The following is a 454-nucleotide window of genomic DNA, read 5'->3' as shown; positions in this document are numbered from 1 at the left end:
AGTGACCTTTTTTTTTTTTTTGAAAGAAAGAAACAAATGAATACTTTTTTTCCAGCAAAAGTGACAGTAAAAACCTTTATACTTTATTTTATAATTTCCACAAAAATATTAAGCAACACAACTGTTTTGTTTTTATTACTGATAATAATAATAAATGCTTCTTGAGCACCAAATCAGCATATTAGAATGATTTCTGAAGGATCATGTGACACTGAAGATTGGAGTAATGGCTGCTGAAAATTCAGCATTTTCATCACAGGAAAAAATGACATTTTACTATATATTAAAATAGAAAATAATTATTTTAAATTGTAATAATATTTTCTATCAAATAAATGCAGCCTTGGTGAGCATTAGAGACTTCTTTAAAAACATTTAAAAAAACAATCTCAAACTTTTGAAAGGTAGTGCATATATATTTAGTGCATATATAGATAGCTTTTTTTTTTTTTTG

At 24.9% G+C, this 454-nt stretch overlaps 1 protein-coding gene across 4 annotated transcripts in view; it reads right to left on the bottom strand.

The window, feature by feature from the left end:
* Positions 1 to 454, bottom strand: part of LOC107675060 (ralBP1-associated Eps domain-containing protein 1-like) — a 17,759-nt gene that overhangs the window by 2,777 nt on the left and 14,528 nt on the right. The window lies entirely within an intron of this gene.

The sequence above is a fragment of the Sinocyclocheilus anshuiensis genome, unplaced genomic scaffold, assembly GCF_001515605.1.
Source record: "Sinocyclocheilus anshuiensis isolate Anshui unplaced genomic scaffold, SAMN03320099.WGS_v1.1 scaffold776, whole genome shotgun sequence".
Lineage (NCBI taxonomy): Eukaryota > Metazoa > Chordata > Actinopteri > Cypriniformes > Cyprinidae > Sinocyclocheilus > Sinocyclocheilus anshuiensis.
The sequence above is the reverse complement of the archived record's forward strand: the minus strand, read 5'-3'. Positions and strand labels throughout refer to the sequence as shown.